The following is a 16,754-nucleotide window of genomic DNA, read 5'->3' as shown; positions in this document are numbered from 1 at the left end:
GGGTATAGTTTCTAAAATGGGGTAATTTATGGGTGGTTTCTATTATGTAAGCTCCTCAAAGAGACCTCAAAACTAAATTGGTCCTTAAAGAGGACCTTTCACCGGCCCTGACATTACCATATAAATAGCTGGCAGAGTAGGGCATACTGATGACCTCTGATATCGCTTATTTTTTCTATGCGCTGCTCAGGTAGCCCGCTGTGCCCCCCGTTCTGGTTTCCCGCCTGGTATGTAAATCCATACTATCACTACAGGGAGGAGGAGACGGCCGTGTTTCTCTCGGGGCGTCTCCTTCTCCCTGGCTGTGAGCAGTCCAATCGCAGCGGAGAGTATCACAGCGAGAGAGAGGAAAAAAGGTCACCTTCTCGCTGGCTGACGCTCCTCACTGCGATTGGACAGCTCAGGTGCCTTCAGTATGCCCTACCCTGCCAGATATTTATATGGTAATGTCAGGACCAGTGAAAACCTAAAAATAATATAAACTAGCATTACCAAAATGATGCCGAGGTATGGTGAATATTAATAACTATTTTATGAGGTATCACTGTCTGTCTTACAAGCAGAGAAATTAAAATTTAGAAAATAGTGAATTTTTCCAAAATTTTGGTAAATAAAGGTAAAATATATTGATGCAAATTTACTACTAATATGCAGTACAATGGCCTGGATAAGTAAAATCATTCCAAAGTTATTACCACATAAAGTGACGTCAGATTTGCTAAATTAGGCTTGGTCAAGAATGGGGGTAAATGACCTGGTTTGGAAGTGGTTAAATAAACAATTGATATGTTTGCACAGTATATAGAAAAAAAAAATCTACATAAAACAAAGACTCATACAGCCAATAATGTTTTTTTTTTTTTTTTTTTAAGTATGCTGAAATGCAGAGGCAAGAATGGAAAACTTGTATTGCATCAGTAGGGGTTAATGGTAGACACATTTCAAGCCATTATACGATGGAGCATTTGCAAATGTAAACCTCATTGTCAGACTCCCATAAATTGTTTTTGCTTTAGGATTTAGTCCTTTGAATTGCAGTTCCTGTGAAAGGGTGTAACTGTCTCAAATACCCTTCACCTCCCTTTTGAGCGGAAAGCAACATTTCCATGAGTCACTTTAGCTATAATGGGATGAGAACCGGCACAGTCTGAGAAAATATCACATTTGTTTTTTAACTTACTGGGAAAATGACACTTTAGGTATAACTGTCCATTTCATGAAGGGATGTTTAAATGTTGAGCATTTAGTGCATAAAAAACTTAAAGGCTATGTACAACTTTGGGGGGAAATTTTTATTAGTGCCTCATTTTTTTAACTGGTCTGTATTGCAAGTATTGATTCCTTTTTTTTTTCTGTACAGAGCTGAGATGCTCTAATAGAGGGATCAACATCTTCTCTCTTTTCCATCAGCCAGCTCACTGATGGGCTTTATCTGTGCTCTCTGACATTATAAACACTTATTATAGCTCAGTTCTTATGTTACTGATAAGGCCTCATGCACACGACCGTTGTGTGTTTTGCAGTCCGCAAACCGCGGATCACCAAAACGTGGATGGCGTCCGTGTGTGTTACGCAATTTGCAGAATGGCTCGGATAGCCGTTAATATAGCTGCCTATTCTTGTCCACAAAGCACGGACAAAAATAGGTCAGTTTATATATTTTTTGCGGACCACGGAACTCCAGTCCGCATCTTTTGAGGCCCCATTGAAGTGAATAGGTCTGCATCCGAGCCGCCAAAACTGTGGCTCGGATACGGACCAAAACAACGGCCGTGTGCATGAGGCCTAAGAATGTGACTTAAATAAGTGTTTAGCTGTGTGAATCATACTTTTTACTTTCACTTTGTGACATAATCTAATAGCCCTTATCTCTAATTTACTAAGACAACATAGACCGTTAAAAGGGTTGTCTGGGTTCAGATCCCCTTCTTTACCCAGGCAGCCCGTCTGAGATGAGCCTCTGAGAATTTCATGTATAGTGCAGGGCAAGCTTACACTGCTAGGCGGAGGCTTCAGCCTAGCAATGTTCCTAGTGAGGTCACTGACACTAAGGGGCCCTAGCTTGTATTACAATAGAAGGGGATATGTCTGGGTTCAGCACTGAACCCGGACAACCCCTTTAACCCTTTGTGACAGAACAGCTCAATATTTTAAAAAAAAGACCAATAGAATTTTTTTTATTTTTAGCACAAAATGAGTGAAATGCAAAAAATTGCCTCCAAAAGGTGTACATAGCCTTTAAAGGGATATTCCCATCTCAGACATTGGGGGCATATCGCTAGGATATGCCCCCATTGTCTGATAGGTCCCGCACTTGCACTGAGAACGGTGGAAAACCCAGCCACTGCCAAGTGTTCTCTCTCATAGAACTGAATGGGAGCACACCATACTTACATGGCTATTCTATTTCTATAGAAGTGAATCGAGGGTGGCTGCGTATGCGCAGTGCACCCTCCACAACTTTCAGGGATCCGTTCTCGATGTAGGTGCGGGTCCCAGAAGTGGACATGCCCCCATTGTCTGAGATGGGAATACACCTTTAAAAGGGTTGTCCAAGTTATGGAAAAAGATATAGCACTGTAAATCTGATGGTCAGCAATTTATATAACTGAGCTAAGCAAGTTTTAGGCAAAAAAATGTCTATTTCCTAATTTCCCTGGTTCTCTTCTGGCCCTTTGTTTACTTGCAATAAAAATAATCTCTGCCCCTTATATTATTTTTTATTTTTATATTATATATATGTTATTTTAAATATATGTATAATGGTATCCTTGGACACAGATTTTTAACCCATTGATTTACGTACTGTACCATACCATACAGCGCACGATGCTGCAGAGCACAGTCTCTTAGGCACCTGAGACAGTTTGCAGTAATCCTACCCATGTGAAAATGTTTTAGACTTTTATATAGATACAATCTTTTGACCTTTTTTGCAGGTTTTTATACGCGTTTATATATGCATAAACATATATGTGCTTTTATCTCACAGCTCGAGACATATATACACACCCCTACATCCAAAAAAACTTGCTCCTCATACCAACACAAAGCCCAAATACCAATCAGTAACAATCAACCACTATTGGCGCTCAAAAGGGTATATTCCAAATAGGCGAGATCTGAAGGGTATCTCTACCCACCAGTCCCCTTACTTGGCTCACTACTGTATTCTCTACAGGCAGACATCTTGTCGACCTGACTATACCCGGAGCAGCCTTTAGTATTCAACACCCAACCTTCTCTCCATTTCCACTCCTATAAACCCGAGGCGCCTCAAGTCTTTCAGATCTAGTGGAACCCCTTTCCAACAGATCGGTCTGACCTTCACACTTTCTCTCTCTCTCTCTTATGCTGTGAGACTTAGCAGCATGTTGTATGTGTAGGACTACAAGTCCTAGCTGTACAATGACACTGCTAACGGAGTGAATACAAGTGCTGCCCTGAGTGACATGTCTGCCTGCTGGGAGACTCAGCAGCATGTTGTATGTGTAGAACTACACGTCCCAGCTGTATAATGATACTGCTAAGGGAGTGAATACAAGTGCTGCCCTGAGTGACATGTCTGCCTGCTGGGAGACTCAGCAGCATGTTGTATGTGTAGGACTACAAGTCCCAGCTGTATAATGACACTGCTAAGGGAGTGAATACAAGTGCTGCCCTGAGTGACATGTCTGCCTGCTGGGAGACTCTGCAGCATGTTGTATGTGTAGAACTACAAGTCCCAGCTGTATAATGACACTGCTAAGGGAGTGAATACAAGTATTGCCCTGAGTGACATGTCTGCCTGCTGGGAGAATCAGCAACATGTTGTATGTGTAGGACTACAAGTCCCAGCTGTATAATGACACTGCTAAGGGAGTGAATACAAGTACTGCCCTGAGTGACATGTCTGCCTGCTGGGAGACTCTGCAGCAGGTTGTATGTGTAGAACTACACGTCCCAGCTGTATAATGACACTGCTAAGGGAGTGAATACAAGTATTGCCCTGAGTGACATGTCTGCCTGCTGGGAGAATCAGCAACATGTTGTATGTGTAGGACTACAAGTCCCAGCTGTATAATGACACTGCTAAGGGAGTGAATACAAGTACTGCCCTGAGTGACATGTCTGCCTGCTGGGAGACTTAGCAGCATGTTGTATATGTAGAACTACAAGTCCTAGCTGTACAATGACACTGCCAATACACACAGGATCTTCCCCCTACCTGCAAAGCTCTGCAGAACTTCTCTTTCAGCTCCTGTGCTCAGCATTTATCTCCTCTCTGCCTGCAGCTACACAGTAAACACTTCAGCCCTGAGTCTGTGCAGCTGGAGGGGTTAAGAATCCTGGGGGAGAGCAAAAAGCAGCAGCGGAAGTGCAGGGGGCGTGGCCAGCACAGTGACGTCTGGTGTACAGATCTCTCAGGCTTGTGCATGAACATTATTACAAGTAGGTTACACAAAACATAGACATACACATAAACAATAATTAAATATACTATGTTGAATAAACCCGGAAAGAGTAAGTAAAAACCCACTCAGTGTACATAAATACACCAACCAACAAGAATAAACTGAGATTAAACGGGTATATCATGAAAAATAAATCCTTTATTGAATTAATGATACATAAAAACGAGACATGAGACAACAGATAAAAAATGGCTACATCTGAGGAGGTATGTCAACACAAATGAGACATGGGGGGGAGGGGTTTAGGAGTATGCAATGTACAAAAGGCGGTAGAGAAAAGGAGTACAATGCCTCACTGATTTCTGTATGTATAACTGCAACCACAGATATAAAAATGCAAAAGTGCAAATACTGAGTGGCAAAACACCATATCAAAAAAGTGGTTGCAGATGACACTGCGACATATGGATGTCTGATGGTTCCAAGTTATGGGACCATATAACAGCCAACAGAAGGTTAAAGTGCAAGTGCATAGGAAGTCACTATATCAATGGTCAAATACCACAATTGTAGCTATGGTGACAGCTTAAACCTCCAAATACATACAAAGTTAAAGTGCAAGTGCATAAGAAGTCACCATATCAAATGGTCAGATACCACAATTGCAGCTATGGTGACAACTTAAACCTCCAAATACATGCAAAACTGGCTCAGGTGCACAGTAAACATCCACCTGTGGATAACCCAAGTGGGTATAGCTGAGCACCTAGAGCCAATAGGCACATCCCTCAAAGTCCACAACAATGTAGCATGTCTACATACCCATAAATGTGGAGATGTACACCTCAGGAGAGCCACGTAACCCCGACGCACGTTTCGGCGGATGCCTTCCTCTGGGGGTGAGCGATGACATCACCGAAAGAGAAGACGTCATCGGCGCAGGCGCACTGAGGGAGTTCTGAGGAGACTAGCCTCCTCACCTCAGAGCGCCTGCGCCGAATGAACAGAGGCGCGCGATTTTTGAAATACTGACAGGGCCGGCCGGAGGAGGAGATCACGGCTGGCCCCGTCAATCAACACGACGAGGGGGCGGTTTTCTGCTGCGGCTACCAGCAAGTAGACGCCCTACTTGCTGGTAGAGACCGGATTTGCATATTATAAAACTTTGTTTTCTCAAGAAACGGCCGCATGAAAGTAAGTAACAACATTATATTCTCCTATATCGCACTATAAGGAATGTAACTAGCCAAAAAAAAAAGACTTTTGTGGGGTGACAGAAGCCCTTTAAAAATGTAATCTCTTTTCTCCTTTAATTCTTGTGGAACACCTACAGGGTTAACAAAGTTTGTAAAATCTGTTTTGAATAACGTGTTTCCACTATGTAAGCCCCACAAAGTGAATTCATAACTGAAGTGGTCCTTAAAAAGTGGGTTTCAGAAATGTTCTTAAAAATTTCAATATTTGCTTCTACATTTCTAAGGCTATTTTCACACTGGAGTTTCTGGGTCCACCTGTGAGATCCGTTTCAGGGCTCTCACAAGTGGTTCTAAACGGATTAGGATAAGGATCCATTCAGAATGCATCAATTTGGCTGCGTTTGGTCTCCGTTCCGCTTTTGAGGCGGACACTAAAGCGCAGCTTGCAGCGTTTTGGTGTCCGCCTGGCGATGTGGAACCAAACAGATCCGTCCTGACTTACAATGTAAGTCAATGGGGACGGATCTGTTTTCACTGACACAATATGGTGCAATTAAAAAAGGGATCCGTCCCCAATTGACTTTCAATGTAAGTCAAGACGGATCTGTTTAGCTCCCCATCGTCAGGCGGACACCAAAACGCAGCTTTTTTTTTAATCAATAATGAAAACGGATCCGTTCTGAACGGATAGAAGCGTTTGCAGGTGTGAAAGTAGCCTAAGCTTTATTAGATCCTAAAAAATTAAATTACATTTACAAAATGATGCGAACATGAAAGTGGACATATCAAGAAAGTAAGGTAGTAACTCTCTTATGATGTATCACTATTTGCCTTAAAAGCATAGAAATTCAGGAAATTGCTAAGTTTTCAAAATTTTCTGTAAATTTTGGATTTTTTTAATAAATAAAGGTGAATTATATCAACAAAAAATTTTCACCTTCATGAAGTACAATGTATCATGAGAAAACAGTCTCAGTACTGTTTGGATATGTAAAAGAATTCCGAAGTTATCACCACATAAAGTGACACATGTCAAGTTTCCCAAAAACGGCCTGGTCCTTGAGGTGTTAAGTACAGCCAAAGGGCTTTTTTCTTTTGACCTGTTCCATTACATGTTACAATCGTAAATACTATAATTCAGACAGTGTCAGTATATACCGTATTTTTCGCCCTATAGGACGCACCGGCCCATAAGACGCACCTAGGTTTTTGGGGAAGAAAATAAGAAAAAAATTATTTTTAACCAAAAGGTGTGCTTTTGGTGGGTTTGGAACTAATGGTGGTCTGTGGGTGGCACTATTACTGGGGATCTGTGAAGGACACTGTTATGGGGGGATCTGTGGATGACGGACACTGTTATGGGGGGGATCTGTGGATGACGGACACTGTTATGGGGGGGATCTGTGGATGACGGACACTGTTATGGGGGGGATCTGTGGATGACGGACACTGTTATGGGGGGGATCTGTGGATGACGGACACTGTTATGGGGGGATCTGTGGATGACGGACACTGTTATGGGGGGGATCTGTGGATGACAGGACACTGTTATGGGGGGATCTTTGGATGACGGACACTGTTATGGGGGGATCTTTGGATGACGGACACTGTTATGGGGGGATCTGTGGATGACGGACACTTATGGGGGATCTGTGGATGACGGACACTGTTATGGGGGGATCTGTGGATGACGGACACTGTTATGGGGGGGATCTGTGGATGACTGACACACTGTTACAGGGGGGGATCTGTGGATGGCACTGTTACAGGGGGGATCTGTGGATGGCACTGTTACAGGGGGGATCTGTGGGTGGCACTGTTACATATGTGCCATCCACAGACCCCCCACCCCATAACAGTGCCATCCACAGCCCCCCAGCCCATAACAGTGGCATCCACAGACCCCCCCCCCCTTAACTGTGCCATCCACGGATCAGCTCGATCATCCAATAGCTCCCCCCCCCCCCCCCGCCGCCGCCGCCTGTATACTAATATTAAATGTCTTATTCAATTAAATTGTATTAGATATGCCCCCTCACTCCTATATTGCTAATCGAACCTTAAATCCTTTTCCTAGGTGCTGTAATGCAGGCCGGGCGGCCGGCACGTCACTTGCCTGCGCCGCCTGCTTCATTCATAAAGTAGGCGGCGCAGGCACGTGACATCAAGGAGTTACGCTGCCGCCCGCCCAGCCTGCATTACAGCACCTAGGAATAGGATTTAAGGTACGATTAGCAATATAGGAGTGAGGGGGCATATATAATACATTTTAATCGAATAAGACATTTAATATTAGTATACCGGAGCGGCGGGGCGGGGCTATAGTACATTGATTGCACCGCCCCGCCGCTATTCCCGGCCCCCAGCTCCTCCTCCCAGTCCCTCCCCCGGCCCCCGCTCACGCTACATCGCATCCAGCGATGTTAAATTGTCAGCATTCGCCCCATAAGACGCAGGGGCATTTCCCCCCGATTCTTTTGGGGGGAAAAGTGCGTCTTATGGGGCGAAAAATACGGTACTGTACTTTTTGCATGAAATGTAAAACTAGATTTACATTTCTTGAAAGAAATACGGTACATAAGTGCTTTCTGGCGTAAATGAAAATAAATTTGTCAGGGCAGCTGGCTTTTAAGTAAATTGCGAGGGCGGTATAAAACCGAGAGTTGTGACAGTTTTTATTTTCTTTATTTTCTTTTTATTGCAAACACATACTAGTGTACTAGTGAATCAATTCGAATATCATGGAAAAGTTCATTTATTTCAGTAATTCATTTCAAAAATTAAAACTCATATAGATTCACTTACACACAGAGTTATCTTTTTCAAGCATTTAATTATTTTAATGTTGATGATTATGGATTACAGCTAATGAAAACCCAAAATTAGAATATTGTGAAAAAGTTGAATATTGTAGACTCAAGATGTCACACTCCAATCAGCTAATCTACACAAAACATCTGCAAAGGTTTTCTTAGCCTTTAAATGGTCCCTCAGTCTGGTTTAGTAGGGTACTCAATTAATGCTGACTTGACAGTTGTCCAGAAGATAGTTATTGACATCCTCCACAAAGAGGATAAGCCAGAAAAGGTCATTGCTAAAGAAGCTGGCTGTTCAGAGTGCTGGATCCAAGCATATTAATGCAAAGTTGAGTGGTAGGAAAGAGTGTGGTAGAAAAAGGTGGACAAGCAACAGGGACAACCACACAAGGAGTGGACTGTGGTTGGAGTCATTGCTTCAACAGCCACCACATACAGACAAATCCAGGACATGGGTTACAACTGTCACATTCCTTATGACAAGCCACTCATGACGCTCAGACAATGTCAGAAGCGTCTTATCTCGGCTAAGGAGAAAAAGAAATGGACTGTTGCACAGTGATCCAGAGTCCTGAGTACATTTTGTATTCCATTTGGAAATACAGGTTCCAGAGTCTGGAGGAAGAGTGCACACAATCAAAGTTGCTTGAGGTCCAGTGTGAAGTTTCCACAGTCAGTGATGGTTTGGGGAGCCATGTCATCTGCTGGTGTTGGTCCACTGTGTTATATCAGGTCCAAAGTCAGCACAGAGATCTACCAGGAAATTTTAGAGCAATCCATGCTTCCCTCTGCTGACAAGCTTTATTAAGATGCTGATTTCATTTTCCAGCAGGACCTGGCACCTCCCCACACGGCCAAAAGTACCAGTATCTGGTTCACTGTGCTTGGTTGGCCAGCAAAATCGCCTGACCTAAAGCCAAAGGGAATCTATGGGGTATTGTCAAGCCTGTTTCATAGGTACAAATCTGACAGATGCCCTTTAAAATTTGATTCTCTGAACACTCCGCTATTCATTTCTTTGGGGATCTTTTTATTTTAAAATGTAAATTTATTTAAAAAAAATGGCATATCCGATAAACTAAAAAAATAAATGGTACTCTTCTCAGTGCCAAGAGCTCTGAAACACAGTTTGAACGGAGACTGAATATTAGGCGATTTTGGTTATATTGCCGAATTCTACGATTAATTTATATAGTTTTATTTTATTTTTAACCATTTAGAAATGACAGATCAAAAATACATGATTACCAATAATACCTCAAGGTGTAACCATGCATAGAAAAAAGAGGTCTAGCCTAACAACTTATACAGAAATGCCAATAACCCCATGGAATAAGAGATACTCAATATAATAAAAATATATCCTTTATTAAAAATTACATATAACAATACATCACAACTAATTGAGGACAGATTAAATAAAGCCCAATAAAATTGCTACAGAAACAGCCAATACAAGGTAAATGGACTAGGCCAATATACAGGTCCTTCTCAAAAAAATTGCATATTGTGATAAAGTTCATTATTTTCTGTAATGTACTGATAAACATTAGACTTTCATATATTTTAGATTCATTACACACCAACTGAAGTACCGTAGTTCAAGCCTTTTATTGTTTTAATATTGATGATTTTGGCATACAGCTCATGAAAACCCAAAATTCCTATCTAAAAAAATTAGCATATCATGAAAAGGTTCTCTAAACGAACTATTAACCTAATCATCTGAATCAACTAATTAACTCTAAACACCTGCAAAAGATTCCTGAGGCTTTTAAAATCTCCCAGCCTGGTTCATTACTCAAAAACGCAATCATGGGTAAGACTGCCGACCTGACTGCTGTCCAGAAAGCCATCGTTGACACCCTCAAGCAAGAGGGTAAGACACAGAAAGACATTTCTGAACGAATAGGCTGTTCCCAGAGTGCTGTATCAAGGCACCTCAGTGGGAAGTCTGTGGGAAGGAAAAAGTGTGGCAGAAAACGCTGCACAACGAGAAGAGGTGACCGGACCCTGAGGAAGATTGTGGAGAAGGACCGATTCCAGACCTTGGGGGACCCGCGGAAGCAGTGGACTGAGTCTGGAGTAGAAACATCCAGAGCCACCGTGTACAGGCGTGTGCAGGAAATGGGCTACAGGTGCCGCATTCCCCAGGTCAAGCCACTTTTGAACCAGAAACAGCGGCAGAAACGCCTGACCTGGCTACAGAGAAGCAGCACTGGACTGTTGCTCAGTGGTCCAAAGTACTTTTTTCGGATGAAAGCAAATTTTGCATGTCATTTGGAAATCAAAGTGCCAGAGTCTGGAGGAAGACTGGGGAGAGGGAAATGCCAAAATGCCTGAAGTCCAGTGTCAAGTACCCACAGTCAGTGATGGTCTGGGGTGCCATGTCAGCTGCTGGTGTTGGTCCACTGTGTTTTATCAAGGGCAGGGTCAATGCAGCTAGCTATCAGGAGATTTTGGAGCACTTCATGCTTCCATCTGCTGAAAAGCTTTATGGAGATGAAGATTTCATTTTTCAGCACGACCTGGCACCTGCTCACAGTGCCAAAACCACTGGTAAATGGTTTACTGACCATGGTATTACTGTGCTCAATTGGCCTGCCAACTCTCTCTTCCCAATATCCCACTGATTCTCTATGGGGTTCAGGTCAGGAAAGTTGAGAGACGCAAGACCCAACACTCTGGATGAGCTTAAGGCCGCTATCGAAGCATCCTGGGCCTCCATAACACCTCAGCAGTGCCACAGGCTGATTGCCTCCATGCCACGCCGCATTGAAGCAGTCATTTCTGCAAAAGGATTCCCGACCAAGTATTGAGTGCATAACTGAACATAATTATTTGAAGGTTGACTTTTTTTGTATTAAAAACACTTTTCTTTTATTGGTCGGATGAAATATGCTAATTTTTTTAGATAGGAAATTTGGGTTTTCATGAGCTGTATGCCCAAATCATCAATATTAAAACAATAAAAGGCTTGAACTACTTCAGTTGTGTGTAATGAATCTAAAATATATGAAAGTCTAATGTTTATCAGTACATTACAGAAAATAATGAACTTTGTCACAATCTGCAAATTTTTTTTGAAGGACCTGTATTAACACAGGCATGTGCCTAATTTATGATAAGGTGCGCATCTAAATTGGGCACATCATCCTGCAATCCATGCGTCTAAACAGGTATCTATGACAGGTCTGAGCTGCCGTAGATTTCTGCCTTCATTTACGCCCACTTCCCAACCCTTCCCATGCCCCCTTTAGGGAAAGTGGCGAGGGCGGCGTAAAACTGATAGATGCGACAATTTTTTAAGTCGCAGTTAAAAAGTCTATAAATTTTCACCCTCTAAACTATCAGTAATGGCCATGGTTTTTGAAAGTGCCTGAGCCTGCCACCCTAACCCACATTGTGTACCCCCCTAAGCTGCAAAAGGACCTGCGCTGAAGTCATCGTGCGCGATGACATCAGCACGGGTCCTGCAAGAAGAAGAAAGAAGACTATAACGGCTGTGCTATCAAGTGGATTAGGTAAGTAATTTTTTTATTATTTTATAGCCCTCAATGGACATTTTACTTAGCATTCTGTATTAAAGAGTGCTATTAGTAGTGTGCTCAGTAGCATGTGTAAATTTTTGCGTTGTGTTCATATATATATATATATATATATATATATATATAATGTGTGTGTGTATGAATTTCAGTTAGTGTGAGTTTAGGTTTTTTGAACGAACGCGCCATTTTGCAACCACTGAGCACCAATCATTACTGATTGCGTCTGCTCAGTTTGCACTGCAATTTTTTTTTTACAAGTTTTCTTCTAAATTTAATTTCTAATTTATTACAAGCCCCTACACGTGTGAAAACACTACATACACACCCCTCACACTAAATAAAGGTTTACACATTTCACACTTCACACCCCAATAAAATAAAAATGGCCCGTCCATCCCAACAAGTATACTCAGCTAAAGAGGCATACCCCATGCTTGCCTCCTATACGGAGTCTGCCATAAGGGAGAAGAGGATGCCACTTTCCTTTACCCCCTCATCATCATCATCTGCTGATGAGGGACCCTCTAGAAAGTGCCCCAGCGTAGCAGAGGAGGCAGCCCCCTAGAGTGAGCCCACATGGACCCCACCCCCTGACGATTATCAGCACCAAATTCCTGAGTTTGTGAGCAACTCAGGAATTCAGATAGATTGTGCGGGCTTTACTGAGCTAGATTTTTTCAAAATCATCTTCTCTGAAGAATTTGTAAATTTACTGGTGGCTCAAACCAATTTATACACCTAACAATTTATTTAACAGAACCCTACTTCACCATACGCTAGACCCCAAAGTTGTACCCCAGTAAGTGCAGCAGAGATGATGACATTTTGGGGACTCGTGCTGCATATGGGCATTGTAAAGAAAAAAACATTAGGCAGTATTGGAGTTTGGACATTTTCTACCAGACTCCAATTTACAGTCAGACCATGACCCGGAATCGATTTGATTCAATTCGGAAATTCCGACACTAAAATGACAATGCACAGTGCCCACCCCAAAACGACCCAACATTTGACCGTCTGTTCAAAGGTAGGGCTGTCATTGACCATTTCAGCACAAAGTTTGGTTAGGTGTACAACCCTGATAAAAATGTATGTGTAGATGAGTCCCTATTACTGGTCAAAGGGAGGATTAGATTCCGCCAGTACCTGCCTAGCAAACGGGTAAGGTGTGGCATAAAGTTATACAAACTTTGTGAGAGTAGCTCCGGGTACACCCACAAGTTCCGTGTTTATGAAGGGAGAGATTCCCGGATAGAACCCCAAGAAGGCCCCCCCCCCCCCATCCTAGGAGTTAGTGAGAAGATTGAGTGGGACTTACTGCACCCACTGCTGGATAAAGATTACCACCTCTATGTGGATAACTATTATACCAGCATACCCCTATTTAGGTCCCTAACTGCCAGAGGTACTGTGGCTTGCGGCACAGTGCTCAAAAATCTGAGAGACCTCCCTAGATCCCTGGTAAGGCAACCGCTGGGAATGGGTGAAAGTAGGGCTCTTCTCCATGATAACATGCTGGTGGTTAAGTACAAGGACAAGGGGAACGTCATTGTACTGACCAACATTCACACAAACGCCAGCTCCCCTGCTCCTGTACAAGGTACCACTACCACTGTCCCAAAACCAGTTTTTATCCTGGACTACAACAGGCAAATGGGCGGGGTGGATCTTTCAGATAAACTTCTGGATCCCTACAGTGCCACACAAGAAGCAAATTGTGGTACAAAAATCTGTCCGTACACATTGTACAGATGGCAATGTGCATACATGCTATTTCATTCTGCAGGCCACAGAGGAACTTTCCTTCAGTTCCAAGAGGTGGTTATCAAGGCCCTATTGTTTCAAACCCAGGCCAGGGAGGGTCACAGTACTTCAGGAAGTTACGGTAATGTTGTACCAGGGCAACATTTTCCAGGTCAAGTCCCCCAGACAGCAAGGAAAGGAAGGACCCAAAAAAGATGCAGGGTGTGTTCCAAAAGGGGGATAAGGAAAGACACCATTTACCACTGTGAAACCTGCCCTGAAAAACCTGACCTATGCATGCAGGAGTCTTTTAGAATCTACCACACATCAATGGAGTATTAATTTATTTTGATCCTTTATGCTCCCTGTAATATTTCCACTTTATATCTCTGATTTAGTCCACTTCGCTTGCCTATTCACTTTCCATCAACCACTACATATTATTTTCAGTGAGACAACTGTAGGTCAAAAGTGTCCTTTTGCACTTTGCCTCTAGAGCCTTGCTGTGCACCCATACAGCAGGCTACAAGCACATATGGGGTGTTTGCAAAAATGGGAGAAATGGGAAACATATACTGGGCTGCTAGTAATTTTTTATTTTTTCAAATGTGCGCTTTGAAATGCTTTCACAAGTATTTCTGTCTTCTGTCAGACACCTGTTTGCTGAAAAGTACCCTTTCCACCACTTAAAATGTTCGTACGGGGGTGCTCTTTCTAAAATGGAGTCACTTTTTGGTAGTTTTTCATTTCCTAGGACCTCAGGAATTTATTTAATACATGGCAGCTAGAATCCATGTATGTTTATTCAGGCCTGCAAAAACCATATTGAGCTGTTTGCCTCTAGAGCCCTGCTGTGCGCCCATACAACAGGCTACAAGCACATATGGGTTTTTTGCAAAAAGGGGAGAAAATGGGGAACATACCCCTGGGGTGCATTTTCACCTTTAACCCCTTGTAAAAGTGAAAAATCGGGGTCTGCTAGCAATTTTTCATTTTTACAAATGTGTGCTTTGAAATGCTTACACGAGTGTTTCTGTCTGCTGTGAGACACCTGTTTGCTGAAAAGTACCCCGTCCACCACTTAAAATGTTCGTACAGGGGTGCTCTTTCTGAAATGGGGTCACTTGTTGGAGTTTTTCTTTTCTGGGGACCTCAGGAATTTTTTAATGCAACATGGCAGCTAAAATCCATGTCTGCCAATTCAGGCCTGTCAGCAAAATTCATATTTTGCAGTTTGCCTGCTGTGCGCCCAAACAGCAGGCTACAAGCACATATGGGGAACACATCCTGGGGTGCATTTTCTCCTTTTAACCCCTTGTGAAAAAAGAAATGGGTTCTGCTAGTCATTTTTTTCTTTTCACAAATGTGTGCTTTGATATGCTTTCACAAGTGTTTGTCTTCTGTGAGACACCTGTTTGCTGAAAAGTACTCTTTCTGCCACTTAAAATGTTCATACGGGGGTGCTCTTTCTGAAATGGGGTCCCTTCTTGAGGTTTTTCATTTCTGGGGTCCTCAGGAATTTGTTTAATGCGACATGGCACCTAAAATACATGTCTGCCAGTTCAGGTCAGCAAAATCCTTATTTAGCTGTTTGACTCTAGAACCCTGCCATGTACCCATACATAATTTTTTTGAGCACATATGGGGTGTTGGTGTATTAAGGGTGGGTGGGGGAGGAATGGGGAACAAAATGTGGGGTGCATTTTGTCCTGTTACCCTTTGTGTAGCAGAAAAAATAGATTAAAATAAAAAATCTGCAAAAAAAAAGGTGAAATTTTGAAATTTCATTCCCATTTTCATTTAATTTTCGTGGGGCACCTAAAGGGTTAACAAAGTTTGTAACATCAGTTTTGAATAGCTTGAGGGGTGTACTTTCTAAAATGGGGTCATTTATGGGTGGTTTCTAATTTGTAAGCCCCAGAAAGTGACTTCATAACTGGACTGGTCCTGGAAAAATTTGGGTTTGGAAATATTCTTAAAAATTTTAAGATTTGCTTTTAAGCTTTGAAGCCTTCTAACATCCTAAAATAATACATATGGGGAATGTAAAGTAATATCAATTTTTGGAGGTATTACTATCTGTTATAAAAGTAGAGTAATTGAAATTTGCTAATTTTTCAAAATATTTGGTAAAAGAAAATTAGAAATAAAAATATTTTTTTTGGACTGATTTGTACTACTGTCATGAAGTATAATATGTGATGAGAAAACAATCTCAGAATGGTCTGGATAAGTAAAAGCATTTTAAAGTTGTTACCACATGAAGTGACACGTCAGATTTGCTAAAAATGGCCGGGGCAGAAAGGTGAAAAATGGCCCGATCCTTAAGGGGTTAAACAGATGCCAATTTGAAATACTTTATTTTTTTATGTTTACCAGTTTTACACAAAGCATAAAAAAAATTGTTTTTGCATTGGTGTTTTCTGAAAGCCATATTATTTAAATTTTTCTGGCAATGGTCTTCTGTGAGGGCTTTTTTTTTCTGGTATAAGGTGACCGTTTCATTGGTAACATTTTGGAATAGATAACACATTTTGATCGCTTGACGTTATGCTTTTTGTGAGGCAAGGTGACCAAAAAATGGCTGTTCTGGCACCAGTTTTATTTCTTTTTTGCTCCATTCACTTGACGGGATATACCAAATAATATTTTTATAGAGCCGGTGTTATGGACGCTGCAGTAAAATAATTTTTTGAAAAAAAAAAAAAAGTTTGTCTCTCCTCATAGGCGTCCATAACTGCCAGGCCCCAAAGACTTGGCAAAGCTCGGGGCTGCTATATCAACCATCGGCCCCCTGTCATTGCAGCGCGGGGTGCCAGTGGAGAGACGGAGGGAGCTCCTATCTCTGCAAACCCCTTTGGATTGTGCGATCAGCATTGACCACGGCATCTAAAGGGTTAAACTCTCGACATCTGCGTTTTCAGCAATGCCGGTATATGCAGCAGGGGCCTGGCTGTCAGTAACAGCCGAGCCCCTGTACTGATCGGCCGTGTACAGCTCCTGTGCCCGCTAAATCATCGTGCCATACCTTTATGGTGGTTTGCAGGAAATCACTTC

The 16,754-nt window shown here is 42.3% G+C and overlaps 1 protein-coding gene across 4 annotated transcripts in view; it reads left to right on the top strand.

Moving 5' to 3' along the window:
- SHROOM4 (shroom family member 4) overlaps positions 1-16,754 on the top strand; it is a 140,797-nt gene that overhangs the window by 87,607 nt on the left and 36,436 nt on the right. The gene's annotated exons all lie outside the window — the stretch shown is intronic.

This window comes from Bufo gargarizans, chromosome 9, assembly GCF_014858855.1.
Source record: "Bufo gargarizans isolate SCDJY-AF-19 chromosome 9, ASM1485885v1, whole genome shotgun sequence".
Lineage (NCBI taxonomy): Eukaryota > Metazoa > Chordata > Amphibia > Anura > Bufonidae > Bufo > Bufo gargarizans.
The sequence above is the reverse complement of the archived record's forward strand: the minus strand, read 5'-3'. Positions and strand labels throughout refer to the sequence as shown.